This window comes from Ambystoma mexicanum, chromosome 4q (assembly GCF_040938575.1).
Source record: "Ambystoma mexicanum isolate Mex_15411 chromosome 4q, UKY_AmexF1_1, whole genome shotgun sequence".
NCBI classification, from domain to species: domain Eukaryota; kingdom Metazoa; phylum Chordata; class Amphibia; order Caudata; family Ambystomatidae; genus Ambystoma; species Ambystoma mexicanum.
In genome coordinates this window covers 756706869-756724031 of record NC_090928.1, presented here as the reverse complement: position 1 = coordinate 756724031, position 17163 = coordinate 756706869, and the positions used below count along the sequence as shown (strand labels likewise).

At 47.2% G+C, this 17163-nt stretch overlaps 1 protein-coding gene across 1 annotated transcript in view; it reads right to left on the bottom strand.

The window, feature by feature from the left end:
• NDUFAF5 (NADH:ubiquinone oxidoreductase complex assembly factor 5) overlaps positions 1-17163 on the bottom strand; it is a 534186-nt gene that overhangs the window by 426017 nt on the left and 91006 nt on the right. The window lies entirely within an intron of this gene.

Sequence of the window (17163 nt, the reverse complement as noted above, 5' to 3'; positions counted from 1 at the left end):
GCCCACGTCCTCTCAGACAAGCGAGAGGGGTCATGTATCTCACTTAGATGCTGTTTCCTGGAAAAGCTGTCAGTAGTGCTGATAAAGAAAGTACCCTTATGGTAGTACCAACCATTACAAGGCAAAATCCCATTCAATCAATGCATATTTCGGGAATAAATACTGTTAGCAATTGCCCTCAAGATTATCTCTGTTCCTTGGCATCATGGCAGAATCTAAAATGTGTTTCTCTTAACATCTGTTCGCTGACGACACATGCAATTAAAGTGGAGGACCTCATCACAGATGGAAACTTTGATTTTGACTTTATTACAGAGACATCGCTCTCTGAAACTTCGGGCCCAGATTTAGTGTTGGCTGTCCGAAAGGGGTATTAAATTGTATGGTAAAATCGGACTGGCAGTGTAGGAGTGGGAGAGGCCATTATCTTTAGATCTTGGTGAAATTCCACCAAATAGAGTTGGAAGAACCAGAAGGGGTTGACGTTCTGGTGGTTAAACTGTTGGTTAACCTGTGCATGACCTACAATTTTATTTTGCTTTACAGGCCACCTTGTGGTATGCTTCTTTTTGAAGAACAGTTTTTGGTTCTCCTTCAATCTTTCCTGAAACCAGCCACTAAGTGTATTATTGTGGGGTGTTTTAACTTATGGCTCAGTGACCTTCAGGATCGTGTAGCGTCCTCAGTCAATCCGGCATTAGAAGACCTAGGATTTGAGCAAGTCGTTAAGGACTCAACTCATAATGATGGCCATATTCTTGATTGGTTACATACAGCTGGTATTTTGATAGACGAGCCTGAAATCAGGTTATGACCATGCTCAGGTCACTTGTTTGTATACTTTGCTCTTCCGGTCCTGGACTTTCAGCCCTGTACTTATCCTTCTAGAGTACTGATGGCAAAGCACAGTATAGGTAAAATAACACCTACTGACATTGCACCTTTTTTAGACCCCTGTTGAACATACCCTCTCAGACCCCAACAGATGCCATTGCTACTTGTTATTTTCAATGCCTACCTGCTGCAATTGATAGCATTGCCCCAATAAGATAGTGTAAAATTACTATTATGGTTTCCTCTGTTCAGACATGGTATAACCAGGAATTACGCGTGTTGGGGGTTACTACGAACAAGGCCTACATACATTGGGAGAAGTCGTATATGGTGGCAGATAAAGATGTATATAAACAGGCCGTTAGTACAAAAAAGCTATTATTCAACCAAAAAAGGATTTTTAGGATGAGTGCATTCCTAATGCCAGTGCAAATACTAGAGTTATTTATTATTATTATTATTATTTTTTTTAAATGTATTATTTTATAACATCACACCACACATTACAAATAATTAGGACTTACATGTTTAAGTTTAACAACATAACATTACAGAATACACTCTTCTGTCCTACTCCGTCTCGAGCCCCTGTATCCGTGTCAACAGCCTGTTCTTCTTCAGGCGGGTCTGTTGTCATTATCTTTTCCGTATCATCATCACTGTAATCAGTCTGGGAGGGGCCCGCCATTGTGGCCACCAGTTGCCTCCATTCGATTAGGGGTCCCAATTCCTCCTCCCCTCCCCTGCTGACCGCTTCGAACCAAGCAGCCGTTTCAGCCTCTGCCCACTTCATGAGGTCAGCCCACCACAACTCTATCCTAGGCCTATGGGCTGCCTTCCAGCACATTGCAATCCTCCGTTTGGTCAGGATGTAGGCCAGGTCTTTCATCTTACTAATGGGCCTCAGATTTCGTGGTCTAGGAAGGCCCCCAAGCATGCATGCCCAAGCCGACTCCACCTCCAGCGCAATGCCTTTTCCTGCCAAGCGTATCTTCAGTTCTGTCCAAAACCTCCCCACCGCCGGGAAAGCCCAGAACATGTGTAACATCCCAGCTTCCTCCTCCCCGCACCTGGGGCATCTCTGAGTCAACTGGCCACCAAACCTGGCAATCTTACTGGGGGTCAGATATGCTCTATGTGTGACATAGAGTTGGATCTGTTGGAGCCTCGCGTTCCGGGACACTTTCTTATGATATCTTTGGGCTCTGTCCCATAGCCCATCCGACATGGGTTCTTCCACCTCTTCTTCCCAAACTTGCCTCAGTTGGAGCAATTCCTTCCCCACCTTGGACCCCAGTAGCTCATATATGCGGGATATCTCATGCCCACCCTCTGAGATGTCATATATCGTCTCTATGGTGGCATGAGGTTGTTCTGCAATCACTGCCGCCGGCCACTTTTCTCACACTGGTTTAACGATTCTGGAGTAGGTAATGTGTTGCCCTTTATGCACCCCGGTGTCCTCTATTAGTTTCTGGAATTCCAGTGCCTCCCCCTCCTGGCATATCTCTCCCACGGTAGCCAGACCCATCGGTTCCCAGTATCTACAGACCCCTTTTATCAGTTTGGGGTCTTCTCTGCATAGCGCCACCAGCGGCACCTGCATGGAAAACAGAGCCGGGTAGCCCACAATCTGCCATGTCCTGTGCCACACTTCCCAGCCAAGCACCAACAGCCTCGCCATCTCTAGTACCTTTGTTTTTGATAACCAGACTATCTCTCTAAGGAAGTAGGGAGCAGGATCCATGCACAACACCCTGGTTTCAGCCGTTTCTTCTTCACATATTGCAGTTGTCCTGCCAAGTAATATAACTCAAAATTCGGCAGGTTTATTCCCCCCCTGTCACACAAATTCTGTAATTTCCAGAGAGCCACCCTGTTCCTGGAGTTATGCCATATAAAGCCCCTGCACAAACTGTGGAGGCTAGCGAAGAAGCGCCCATGGATCACATACGGGATATTTACAAAGAAATGTAACAGTCTGGGCAGGACTACCATTTTGATCAGAGCAGCTCCCCCCATCATGGCCAGGGGTAGTCTGGACCAGAATCCCATGCTATTTTTAATGCTTTGCACTGCCTTTTCCGTGTTGCGTTTGTGTTCTTCTCCTGTCCTGTGGTATATGTCAATTCCAAGATATCGGAACGTCTCGGTTCGCTAGGGTATTGGCAATACCGGTAAGCTCCTTGGTAAGACACGTCTATATCTCCCCAGGGGGAACATGCTAGATTTCTTGGGTTTTACCGTTATGCCGGAGAGGGTAGCGTATCGTTCCATCACCTCCAGGATGTATTCTATGTTCTCCTCTGGGAAGCGCAGATACAAGAGTATATCATCAGCATATAATGAAATAAGATGTGGACCACTCGCAGTGCAGATCCCTATCTCCCCATATTGTTGTCTAAGACAGACTGCCAATAGTTCCACGCTAGTATATACAACATGGGCGACCAGGGGCAGCCCTGTCTAGTGCCCCTGCTAAGTTGCCAATTGTCTGAGATAATGACACCCGTTTCAACCCTTGCAATTGGGGAGTTGTATAACATTTTGACCCACCTAAGGTACCCCAGCCTCATTCCGTATTCTCTTAAAGTCGCTAACAGCCAGGGCCATCTTACTGAGTCGAAAGCCTTAACCGCATCAAGCGTGACGATCGCCAGTTCACCCGGGTCCTCCTCTGCCTGATCAATAATATGGTGCAGTCTTCTATGGTTATCAGTTATATTCCTGCCAGGAACGTAACCGGTTTGGTCGGGGTGTATCCGTTTGCCGATGACTCGCTTAAGCCTGTTTGCTAGAACTGCCATAAGGATTTTGCTGTCCTGATTAAGCATCGATAGGGGTCTATATGACCCGCAGTCTGTGCTAGGCTTACCCGGCTTTAAAAGTGGGATGATCACCGCCTCACGTAGGGACTCTGGCAACCTGCCATGCTCAAACGCCTCAGTAAGCATAGCCAGCAACGGGGGAAGCAGCTCTTGTTTGTAGGTTTTGTAGAATTTGCTTGGGAGCCCGTCTGACCCTGGAGCTTTACAAGTGGGCAGGTGCTGAATCACTAACTCTAGTTCTTCTAATGTGATTGGAGCATCCAGGTCTGCCCGTTCTAAATCATCTAAGGTGGGTAGGCCTATATATTCTAGCGTTTCCTGGATTTCTTGGTCCTTCTCTTCGCCTGGGTCCTCATAGAGACGTTTGTAATATCTAAGGAACTCTTCATTCACTCCCTCTTGGGTATCCAGGATCTGGCCTCCCTTCCCTCTAATTTCCCTAATCACCGGCTGTGATACTTTGCTCTTATATAGCCAGGCCAGCAATCTGCCCAGCTTGTCCCCCCCCCGCATGCTGTCTCTCCACATATTTCTTATAGCTTAACTCACATAACCTGTTCCAGTGCTCACCGCTAGCTTGTTGTAGCAGTCTCATCCTGACCCCATCTTCCCGAGAGGTGCCTCCCCTACCCATAATGTCTTCCAACTCCTCTGTTTCCTGCAGCTCACGTTCAATGCCCCCCTGGAGCCCTCTGGATTTTGATATAGCCACCCCCCCGCACCACCACCTTAAACGCCTCCCACACAGTTCCCATAGTTCAAACACTATCGGTGTTAATCTCGAAGTACTCTGTGATCACCTCCCTCAGATCTTCCCGGAATCCCGAGTCCTGCAGAGCCTCAGCTCTGAGTTTCCACGTCGGAATCCGCGCTCTAGGGGGTTGGTGTCGCCACTCTAGGACCAAGGGGGAGTGGTCAGAGAGCACTCTGGCCTTATATTCTGCGCCTCTCATCTCGCCTATCAACTCAACTCGACAGCGGCGAACACGTAGTCCAGCCTCGTGTGCAGGTCATGTGGTGCCGCATAGTGCGAGTACTGCCTGTCTGCAACTGCCTCCCGACATCTACGAGTCCACAATCTCTCAGAAGGGCCTGTAGCACCTTTGCATTTTAGGATTCAGTACACAATTAAAGTCCCCACCCCACAGGATCATACCACCTAATAAGGGGCTAATTCTGCCATACAGGGTCCGAAAGTAGGCCACTGTATCCTGGTTAGGGGCGTATAGGTTTATAATACTCACTTCCCGGTTTTCCAACATCCCCCGCACTACCATCATTCTGCCTTCTGGGTCTCCCGTAGACTGAAGCAATTAAAACGGTACATGAGGTGCTAACCAGGTGATAACTCCTCTTGCGTAGGCCGAGTATGTGGCTCCCGCAATGCTCCCCCTCCACTTTCTCTTGACCACCTCCAATTTCTCCCTGGTAAGGTGGGTCTCCTGCAATAATGCTATGTCGATCCTCATCCTTCTCAGGTACATCATTACTTTATTACGCTTCAAGTAACTACTGAGGCCCTTGACATTCCAGGTAACCACTCTAAGGCAACCCAACGCCATAGATACAATATCCCGCCTTCCCTCTCCGCCTCCCATCTCGCCTAATAGGATTCTCAGTTTGGCTCGTTCCCCACCCTCTCCCAACAAACTCTCCCTCCCCCTATCCCAACAACAAACCCCAACACACCGCCCCTTCCCTTCTCTCCCCCCACCCCTCCCAACCCAAACAAGTGCCCAGCTCCATCCCTGGATCTCGGGCGACCTCGCGTTTGGTCCTGCCTCGGAATGCCGGGGACAGGGACCCGGCAGGGTGTCACCGGACTACCGGTGACCTAACTAAGCTTCTCCTAATGGGGGTATGAGGACTAGCTCTGTAGGGCTCCCGTGCTCGTATCAAGAGTCTCAGTGCTCACGGATCATGCCCACTTATATCCCGGACCATACACGCCCATAGGCTACATCTTATACAATAATCAAGTCCCATTGTCTTAGGCCGCGACACCCCTTGGTGCCACAGACACAGATTACTTATCTCCTCCTTCTCCTTCTCCCGTCTGGATATCCGACTCCTGGGGGCAGCTCTGCGTGTCGAGCCACCCCATAGATTCTTCCGGGGATTCGAAAAACAAGGTTCTGTTTTTGTGGAACACCTTCAGCTTCGCCGAGTAGAGCAGCATATACTTGTGGACTGCTTCACGCAATCTTCTCTTCACGGTCCCAAAGTTCATACGACTACGTTGTACCAACAGGGTGTAATCTGGGTATGCGGTTATGTTTGCTGTCCCCCTTTGTATTGTTCCACCCTTCCAGAAGTGCTCAAGGATTCTTTCCCGATCTCGATAGTTCAGGATCTTGGCGATCACCGCCTTGGGGGGGGGGTTCCTGGCGGCGGCCTCCTCATTAGGACCCTATGCGCTCTTTCCACCGCAAACCCCTGGGACAACACCCCTCCGGTTATCTCCTGCAGCAGCATAGATCCAATGAACTCCATAGGGTTGGGTCCCTCAGCTCCCTCCGGCAAACCAACAATGCGGATGGTATTCCTCCGGGCACGTCCCTCCGCCTCCTCTGCCCTGCTTTCTACGTTACCCACGCGTTGCACTAGGGCGTGAAGTTCCGATTTATGTGTTGCACAGTCCGCTGTATTCTGGGCCAACTCTTTATCTAAGTTCTCTGTGCGTTCTGCCAGCGACCTGACATCTTGCCGGAGAAGATTCACTTCCTCTTGTACTGCCCCAACTTTGAGCTCTAGTGCTGCTTTCAATTCGGTCATAGCCAGTCCCAGTTTTGTCTCCCAGGCCACTTTAAGGTCAGCTATCGCAGCAAGGATCTCCTGGTTCGTGCCCATGGCGACGGCGCTCCCACCGGGGGTTTTGTCTTTACTCTTGGCTCCTTCCTTCCGGGCCCCGTGATGTTCTGGCGTATTCGTCCAGCGTGGGTTGCTTGCCCTTCGTTCTTAGTGGTTTGCTGGACATGGCGTTGTGCCGGAAACTTGTGGCTACTGCTATTGGCTATCTGGGCCCAGACAGGCCATGCAAGCGGTGTCTTGAAGCTACTTATTTGCTACAGGAGTGGAGTTATGTCCTCCCACGTAATAATATGCGTTTATTTAAACCTCTCGAACCTTAAGCTCCAGCCCCAGTTGGTCCGGGCCTTCGGGCTTCCCTCCAGGGCCTGCGGAGCCCACTCAGCGTTTTACCAGTCCCGTATGCGTCCTCCCAGGACCCCAAAGGTACTGCAGCCCCTAGTCCAACGGTGGTCACGTTTCACCGACCAGCCGTGTTGTAAGTAGCAGCGAGCCCCCCGGACCAGTCCTTGAAGCGGGCTTTGTTGTCCCACGTGGTAATACAGGCTATTCTGGGCCCCCAAACCTGGAGCCCCATCCCAGCAGCTTTACTTGCATCTACAACAATCTGTTTCTTCTGGCCTTATCACTGTTGACTCCATGTCCAGCACATGACCAGCACTGGTCTAAGCATGCCTGCAGGGCCAAGCTTGCCTTTGTGTGTTTGCTGCAGTTCCTGCTTTTAGGTGCGGGTCTCGAGGCGTATGCGCTCACCTCTGCCTCCAGGGGTTCATCCGTCCTGGCATCCCACTCCTATAGGCATCCGCGTGCAAGGCAGCAAGTGTCCGTGCCCACACGCCTCTCTGAATCAGCCTTGCTACAGTTGTAGCTGCATGCCCGATTCGCTGCCAATCGTGCACCTTCCAATGCGCGCTCTTGCCGGAGCCTGTGGATGGAGAAGTGTAACCATCCAGATGGGCCCGGCTTCTTCTTCTTATGCAGATAGTGCCCTGCAGCAGGTAGTCTTTGCTCTGATCCTGCCAGCACCCGCTGGCACTGTGGGTCTGCCGATTTAGTTACAGTGTGTCCAGGCCTACTGCAGGCTCAAACAGGTCCTCCAGCTCTCCTCGCGTGTCCCACTCCCTACACCCGCTCTGGCTTCTTTTGTTGTGCGGCACCTGCTCGTTCGCTGGGTCCACCAGGCTACAAATGTAGTAGCGCCGCTCAGTTCCAGCTACACGCGCACCTTCTGATGTGCGCCCGTGCCAGAGCCCGCGAACGGAAACAATGTAACACTCCGAGCGGGCCCGGCCTCTTCCATATTTTCACAGGGCTCCACCTGCAGCCAGCGGTCTTCGCTCGGCTCCCGCCAACACCCGCCGGCGCTGTGGCTCTCCAATGCGATCACTGTCTGCACGTACAATCCGCTCTCTGGCCCCGCTTGCCTTTTGTTCTGCGGCACATCAAGCGGCGGCCATTTTCTTTTTGTGTGTGCTGCGGGCGCTCGCACCTTATTCGAGGCTCCAGCTGTCTCCTTCGAGCCGGCGTCCGCGTCTGATTTCAACAATGTGTGCTCTGCTGCTTCCCCTGCTTAGCTCTCTGCTCTGCGGGCCTGATGGTCTAGTATTTCAGCACAAATTCACAGGATTATAGTCGGATCAGCACGAGCTCCAGCAGGACACGTCCTCCTACATGGCCTCTTAGCCACGCCCCCGCTAATACTAGAGAGTTGTTTAAAATTCTGAAGGAACTTGAAAAGCCTAATATAGCACCCGATGAACAAGTTGTAAAGGACCAAGACTGCTGTACTGCAATACAGCAGGATCCTATTAATAAAGTAACTAAGTTAATACAACTGTTGATGTCAAGAAGCTGGTGGTACAAGCACTGGCGTATGACTGCTCTTCCGTTACAACAACAATACAATTATTTCATTTTAAGAAAGTTACTGAATTTGATGTGCTCGAGTTGCTGTTGAAACGGAACCCCACCAACTGCCCTAGGGATCGGTTCTCGGCAAAGGTTATACAAAAATGTGCCACAAGCTTTGTGTCATGACACGCAGCGATTGGAAACGATGGCATGTTTGGAAACACCACCATTAACGTGCCGTTACTTTCTGCCCGCACTTTTGTTAACAGTCTAGTCCTTCTTTCAATATGGCAGACCTCCGCAATATCTAGCTGACAGTGTCCCTCCCATTCGCGTTGCAACTCGGTTCCTGCTTTGGGTAAGAGGCTAGTGCTACTCCCTGCTCAGCCTTCTTTGCTATTGTCTGCTTTTTCTACCCTGCCCTCCTCTTACTTGGTTCTCTCCTTGCTCTTGCAAGTGTTTTCTATTCAATGTTCTTACACATTCCGAGTTCCAATTGCTACATCGTTTTAAAGGAGATCACTGCTACGCTTGTTCCCGGCTCCGCTTTGTGAGTCCTTTCCATTTGGACCTTTCACTGAATATGTTTGGATTGCTGTAGGACCCAGGTTTTTTTGTACCTTTTGGCTTTTTCCCCTTTTGAGGGCTGCACCTAGGGAATCACTCTGTCGGGCTGCATACCTAGACAGACAGGGTGGCTTCCTCCAGGGGCAGACCTTACCTATTCGAATGTCGGCATGCTGGAAGAAAGAAGACGCCCATCACACCCAAAACCAAAGACTCATCTGAAAGTGATTCGGAGACCTCAGGTGAGGAAAGAACGAAAAGTCTGCCATTTTTGTTAGATAATCGCACATTTGATTAATACTTCATTTGAAACTGTGCATGTCCCCTCAGTGATATAGCATGCCTGGATTGCCCCTTTACTTCCTTGGACACCAGTACAGCGATAAATTATCATCCCCATTACTAATGATCCATTGATGTTAAATGTTCTATACAGAATGGCGTACTTTCAAATTCAAGTACATCTTGAAGAGCATAATCTCCTAGGCTCCAGGCAGTCAGGTGTTCGTGCTTACCATAGTACGGAATCAGCCCTTTTACATCTGAAGTCCAGTTCATCCTTCAACATGGACCAGGGGCATATTTCTCTGCTTCTATTTCTAGACTTGTTGGCAGCATTTGACTTGGTTGATTTTAATATTTTTTTTTAAAGAGAATTCAATCTGAGGCATTTTTATCAAGATCGACAGCTAAGTGGATTTTATCTTTTTTAGTAGATGGGACTGCAAGAGTTTGTTTTAAATGATGAAATTAATGCTGACCCTGTGGAGCTTGCATAGGGTTTCCCACAGGTATCCTGACTCTACCCAACTTTATTTAATATTTTTATGAAGCCACTGTTTTTAATGCTTGATGCTGCAGGTGTCTTTTACACAAACTACGCTGATGACACCCAGATAATGTTAAAATTGTCTTGTGATTACATAGCTGATGCTTCAATGATTAACACTGTCTTTGACCTTGTTCAGTGCTGGATGGCGTACAATGGATTGGCACTTAACAATGAAAAGACTGAGTTGTTTCTTGTTGGCATTCATCAAAGATTGGACAAGCTCCCAGCTACATATACAGGTTTTTCTATAGCTCGCTGTCACATAGAGTTACTCCCCAAGGTCTGAACCATGGGAGTTTATCATGATGCCACGCTTTCAATGAAAGATCAGGTGAACTCTGTGTGTTACTGTTGTGAAGTGTTTCCCTGTGTGTGCATGTGGTGTCAATGTAAAGGAGCGAGATGTGTTGTGTATTGCTTGCTTAGGCCTGAAGGAAGATTGTGTTGTCATGTGGAGTGTTTTCCATTGAATGATATCACAGCCTTCCTTCATACCTAAGCAAGCAATACACAACACATCTCCCTCCTTTACAATGACACCACACACAAACAGGGAAACCCTTCACAACACATAACCCCTCTCACACACTCTCTACACTTATACAACGACTCAGTCAACAGGCGCATACACACATGCGGTGCACTTCCGCTCACCCACAAACTCGATACACTGCCAGGCACATCGAAACCATCATGAACAAAATTGATCACCATCCTGCACCCAATTGCAGCTGGATTTCAGTCGTAAATTGATCAACTGCACCTACAAACAGGGGATGCAGTTGTCATAAAAACAAAAGCAAAACAAACAAGTTGGTGTGGATCCCACACCACTCAGGCAACCATATTTACCTTGCATGACCTACACACCGAATACCGGAGCTGAGGGTGCTACCACCCAGACAACATGTCTGCCCTAAATAAACAATTTACCCTGCGTGACTTATATACAACAGTCACATCCAATACTGAAACTGGGGGTGCTACCACCCAAACAACATAGCTGCCTTAACCACACATTTACCCTGCTTGACTACTTACATACAAAAGTCACACCCAAAACCAAAACTAGGGGGCGCTACCACCCAAACGTACAAGACTACGTTAACCAACCAATTAACCCTACAAGACTCCCCACAGAATCACAGCAGAACCTACAACTGGGGGCGCTACCACCCAGACAACACATGTACATAATACCCATGACCTTATGTGACGTATATACCACAGTCACACCCAGACACAAACTTTCTTAACCAAATTACAGTTATAAGGCAAGGGGTACCCCTGCCTTAGCCAAGACTACTCATCAGGCATGTCACATACCCAATTTATATATTCTGACCTGGCATCTCACATACCATCAGACCAGCCAAACACATCTGCATGGCATGGCACTCACACACCATACGCACTAACCTGGTATCACACATACCATCAGCCCAACCAAACTCATATGCATGGCATAACACTTACAGATGCCTCACGTACTGACCTGGTAACTCACATACCGTCAGCCCAACCAAACTCATATGCATGGCCTAACATACACACCTTAAATATTCTGACCTGGCATCTCACATACCATCAGACCACCCAAACACATCATACCATACAATTTCCGCAACACCATAAACTCACATTAAGTACATTGACAATTAACAATGTAAAATCGTTCAATGTGTTGCATTAACCATAAACCCCTACCAACTGGTTATGGCGTTTACACTTTAAGTCCATAGCCCCTAACAGGCATGAACATTACTTGCAGTCTCTTCACCTACAATTCCACGTTGCATCCTTGCAACCTTATCCTGCAAAACCTGAAAGGGTTACATCTAACTTACACAGGCTTAATAATTCCTAAAATGCTTTGCGCCATATCAACATTTAGGAAACAGCTAAAAGTCCATGTCACCATAAAGCGACCTAAAAGCTGAAAATCCTCGCAAAAGTTAATGCTAGTCCCCTCACACGACTAAACACTGCAGACACACCAATCCAGATCAATGCATGCAGCTCATCCATATGTAGATGCCACATAAATGCCATGTAACATTTGCACCACATTCTTCAATGATAACATTACCCAACCCTTATATCTGCATTACTCACCTATTGCTAAATAAACATTGCCTAAAAGTCCACAGTCCCCTCATTCTGGGAGTCCCTCATCACACCTCTATACTTATAAATAAAAAGGATATACTGCAAGATGCCGTATCTGCAGACACCCTGCAATGTGCCGTCTGCAGTAAATTCCATATCTTATATTCACTGCGTCCCTCCTTGCCTGCCGTCCGACCCCAAACAATTCCGCTAGGCTGATGCAACGTCTCAGTACCCTTGGGCTCCACCATCCCTCCTTAGTCCATGCCCGTCAGTCGCAGAACCTTAGTACATCGCAGAGCCTTACTCTGTCGCAGAGCCTCACTGATGCTCATGTGCAACGACAATTGCCTTCTGCATACCACTGATGCCATCACGCCTCCCACGACCCGGAGACCTATCTAGACTGCTGACAAGGACGCAATGGGCAGCAGTGCACTGTGTTACCTAGCTGCACAACCCACTGCGTTTCCGCACTTCGAACACAACCCAACCCAACCCTGGAGCCGATGGCACATCACTTCCTGTTCACGCTGGATAACGACATTGGGTTCTTTACTCAAGAGTCCTTGTTTACTTTCCTGATGCTGCGCAAGCACCCACCGATTCAGACGTTGAAGTGAGAAGCTCTCGAATTCCATGAGCATTCCATCCTTTCACCAACTCCCTTGAGGCAAACTGACGTCATCATTTGTAAATCCAACTTAGGTACAGCAAGAACTCCACTTGACCCAACCATCAACTAGTGCCGTGCTACGTTCGCACCACCAGCCCCCAACGTTGATCGATAACGTTGTACTTTCCCAGTAACTGCCAGCCAAAAGACACTGTTGACCACACTCTTGTGTCTCCCCAGCATAATCCGGTTCACGTATGCTCTTCCCTTATTCAATCCGGACAAACCACTTCTCTCCTGAATTCTATATATGTCCAATAGGCTAGGGTTTAATTACTCCCATCTTCAGGATATGTTTCAGGGATAATTTTCCGTGGCCCCTTCTCCCTTCTCCCTTTTTACCATTTAGGGCTTACTTCCAGCTTAATCCTGGGGCATTTTAATCCTGAAGTTCCCGAAGCCCCATCCCCCCTCTAATGCCCTGGGTTATGGGTCTTACTTGTGTTTCTGGGGGAAGTGTGTCCTCTTCCTTTTCCTTCTGCACACCCCGCAGCAGATTCTCCAGCTTGATTTCTCCTTCTTGTAATCAGGTTCTCCTTCCTTCTGAACAGCTTGTCGCCAATGTTACAAAGTGACCTTCAGCCTTCTTAGGTTTACTTGCAATGTTTATTACAAGGTTCTCAAGGTACTTTTCAAGCAAATTACATGGATAAAAGTAAGATACATAGATTAGGACAAACACTGGCTCCCATGACCCAGGCAGGGGCTTCCTAACTGCCTGGGCTAGAACCCTCACCCATACATTCTATTATTCAGAGGACAACACCCCACATGACATTACTGCCTTCCTTCATCCTTAAGAGAGCAATACACAACAGTTACACTTCTGCTCATTATCTCAGATTGTTGGCCCGGATCGGCCATATATCTAAAAGTAATGCGGCCACACTGGCACGGCAATTGTGAAAGCGAGACTGGACTACTGTGGTAGCCTACTCGCAGGTTCGTCTCAGAAGAATTTCTCCAAACTGCAAGTATTCCAGAATAACACAGCGAGGACAGTGGCCTGTCTCAAGTTCTGTGATCATGTTACCGAGGCCAGATGGGCCTTATACTAGCTCCTGGTAAGAGAGAGGATACAGTTCAGGCTTCTTACCATCATACACAAGTGTCTCTTTGGTAATCATCCCAGCGACATAAAGCAGAGACTATCAGTGAAACAGCATGCTAAGGTTTTAAGATCCAACCAGACGAATGTGGTTGCTGTTCTGTGCTATAAATTGGAGAGAGCTGGCAAACTCTCTTTGAATTTTCTTGCCCCTGACTTATGGAAACGCTTACTAGCCCACCTGCGGTTTGAGTCATCTTTGGCTGTGTTTAAGAAGGCATTGAAAACCTTTGCTTTTACTTAGTCCTTAGGCTGGTATTTTAGCCCTGCACCTGTTTTTCTTTTTCTTGCCTCTTCTAATTTATTTTAGTCTCGTCAGGCTGGCATTTTAGCCTTGTACTTGATTTTATCTTCTGGACACTTTTAACTTGATTTTATTCTGTGCATTTTAGTGTTAGGTCCTTGGTTCTTATATATTTTTTTGTTTTAGCTTGTCCTGCTGTGCTGTTCGTTTGTTTTGTTTAGTGCCCGTTTGCCCTTGGGACTAAGGTGCTATACAAATTTATAAATAAATACTGCAACTGAAATGTTCATTACCCAGACACACACTAATGGTCTAATACCATCCATTTAGTGGGGGATACTGGTATCTAGGCCCGAGGAGCAGATTAAGGCCAGACAACACTGAAATAAAGACCAGGAAAGAGCTATCACCAATTATTTGTATGTAATTATGGTATAAGAGAAATGCCCAAACATTATTGTCAGGTCAATATAAAATGCACAAACTGGAAATGTTCCATAGGTGGAAAGATCCACTTCAGAAATGATCCAAGATTAATCCAGAGGTTAGACCTTTATCTCAGAGAGGGTGGACACGGGACCAGAATTTGGAGCAAACCACAATAAATCGCAACATTCAGAGTCTTCTACAAAAATCTGTACATGTATGAATTTTCAGAAGACATTGCCCAATATGATGAGCTCTTCCAGAGTGAGGCACTACCTCAACTGTCCCAAACTGGTGAATAAGAAACGGTCATCTCATTTAAGAAGCAGCAGGTGGCTAATATGGTACAAAGGCCTAAATAACGGCAAATCCCACCAAACAAAATTATAACGCCTTTTTTAGATCAGGACAAACTCCCTGGCTTGATAAAGCAAGCAAACATATTTATGCCAAAAACAGGCAAAGATGTCTCAGAATGCAGAAGTTATCGACTGATCTCCTTGAATTGTAATTTGGACATGTACATTCTGACCAAGCCGATCGCAGATTGTACCCAAAGATACACTTGAGGGATATTCATCCAAAGATCTTTGACAAACCATATGAGAAGGCATGCCCACATCACCAACATGGCACTCAAATCCAGGGTAAACTTGATACTGATCTACATGGACGCTGAAATAGTTTTCAATAGAATTGTAGATCCACACCCTGTCTGAACTTGGCTTAAGCAAGACATTTCTCTGATGGACAAGGTCAATGTGTGATGCCCCGGAAGCACAATTCTCCACCGGCCAAGTAATCACCACTTTGCATTGGAGCTCTTAGAATTCTGCATTTGGGAAGACCTACTGGGCTATGTCTGAAAAGCAATCTACTTCTTTAAAAGGATGACGCCTTGCCCACTCTGGCAGTCCAGATCGAGGATTTACCACACATCTTGGAAATCACAACTCAGTTTAGTTATATTTTGGGATACAAAATTACACAGGGGGTTGGGGGACTTACAGAGACCTCCCACGCCAGAGCAACTACAATGGTCATGAGACAAAGCAGATTTACTGAATATGAAGATCATCCGACCCCAGCCTTATTGAGGATTTAGATGCAGAGGTCACTTTCAACAATGCTGAAAACAAATGTTTGGGGGGGAATCTGTTGGAGTCCATTCAAAGAGACATTTGCTTTTAGAATACCCTTCTGTTTTCACTGATGAGAAGAATTTCTCTGTAAAAGTTGGCGTTTCTCCTGCATTTTGGTTTAACTTTTTGGCATTTTGCCTCTGCCATTTCCATTCTCATACGTCAGAAAGCTCTTTAGACTGCTTGCGTTGCCCCTCTGTTAGAGCCAGAGAAGATAGATACAACTTGAGACAGTATATAGAGACTAAGCCAAGAGTAAGTGGAGGATCCCAAATGAAAGTGTTATTTCTTGGCAACCAGGTTCACGGAAATGGCAAGGGCCCATAATCACAGGCACGCACAGACAGCTCAGGCATTTTATGAAGATTGGCTAGAGTTAGACTTTACCAACCTAAGCTATTCCATCCAAGCACCGAATGCCATTTTGTCACACTGCGGAAAGCTTGGAAGGCCATCCATACAAGGGAAAGCCTCCCAGTAGATTTGACCTAAGGAGCCTCTATCTGCTTCAATAACAAGAGTTTGCATAGTTCAATCATTGTTTTTCTGGCCTTTATGGGATTTGAAGGGTCTCAGGAACACAATTCAGATTTTCAAAGACCGGTGTATGGAATAATTTGAGATCTATAAAATCCACTGTGGGTTGGTAGAATATGCAACTATCTCACTGAATCCAGCCCTTACCTTACTGTGCAGCAGAGGAGAGCCGGGACACAGACTTCCACTATGCCAAATATCTGAAATAATTTGACAGTAAGAGACAAGCAATTTCATGGCTTTATGCTCTTCTTCAGCAGCTGACGATTGTAGCACCAATTCCTAACCTTCTATAAGCCTGGGACAAAAACCTAGGAACACAGATACACTTTCTTCAATGTGTTAAAGAGGCTGCCTGTCTGAAGGCATGCTTATTGACATAGCCTAGGATTGCCCAACCATAACACAGCTTTGGTGAAAAGTTCTGAATGTGACAGACAGCGTGTTGGGAAAAGTGTTGGACAAGTCGCTGAGCCAAGCTATTCTAGGTGGGAACTGTGTAAGAAGACCTGTCTAATCTGCAGGTAAAATGGCAGAATTTGGCACTGGCAAACATAAGAAGGGAAAGTTAGGAAACATTGGAAAATCACTCAAGACACTTAATTCAAGATTGGCCGGACTAGATGTCAATAACTGGAGCTTTTCAGCGGCTTTTGGTAAAGGGTTCTAATGCAAGACCCCAGGCTATTTGGGACACGTCCTTATCCTTTGTTTATTTGCTGTCGTTTGTCTTGCCCAACATGGTGGGGGTTGGAGGGAGGTTGTCACACCAAAGTTTTTTTTTGCCTTTGCTTTTGGCTCACTTTAGGCATTTTGATTAACCATTTGTGCGAGCAGTGTGTCTGGTGGAGAACTGGTGGACATACCGCTGTGCTTTTGCTCCTTTTGCTTCGTGAGGACAGTCCGCGCTCTACAGCAACTGAAAAAGTTTCCAGCTTCCATCTACAAAAACACTGCGCATGCGAGCAGTGTGTCTGGTGTCCGGAGTCGGGAGTAGCGGTAAGCGGGTTCTACCCCCTTTTGGCTTCTCCCCTTGTGCCGTAATCTACAACAGTACTGTCCAAACCACTTAATTCACACACGCCCGAGAATAATCTGCCCAGGTTGTCTACAAAAATAAACACAACGTCCTGCAGCCTCGTACCTCGGACCTAGCCTTTTTCCTTTTTCTCTGCTCCTCCGGATTTGCCACTTCCAATAT